Source organism: Gavialis gangeticus, unplaced genomic scaffold (assembly GCF_001723915.1).
Source record: "Gavialis gangeticus isolate Ggan-Ray unplaced genomic scaffold, GavGan_comp1, whole genome shotgun sequence".
In the NCBI taxonomy this organism is placed as follows: Eukaryota; Metazoa; Chordata; order Crocodylia; family Gavialidae; genus Gavialis; species Gavialis gangeticus.
In genome coordinates this window covers 41,422,280-41,422,599 of record NW_017729004.1, presented here as the reverse complement: position 1 = coordinate 41,422,599, position 320 = coordinate 41,422,280, and positions in this window count along the sequence as shown.

The window sequence follows — 320 nt, the reverse complement described above, 5'->3', positions numbered from 1 at the left end:
GACCTCGGCCCGGCCCGGCTGCCCCTGCCCGCGCCCCGGCGGCAGCGCGAGGGGAACAGTGCGGCATTGTGCGGGGCGCTCCCTCCGCCGGCCGCGGTGGCACGATTGAAGGCCTCGACACGTCCTTTAGTGCGCTGCAGATGAAGCGGAAGAGCCGGGCCTCGCCTGGGAGACGCCGGGGCTCTATCTTGTCACTCTCCCGTCTGCGCTCGGCCGGGCGCTTTGACGCCACCTCCAGCGCCTGACAGCTCCTTTCTGCTGCCCCGGGCCCAGGGAGGCGGGGCGGGGCCGGGCCGCAATCCCGCCGCCACGGGCAGCAG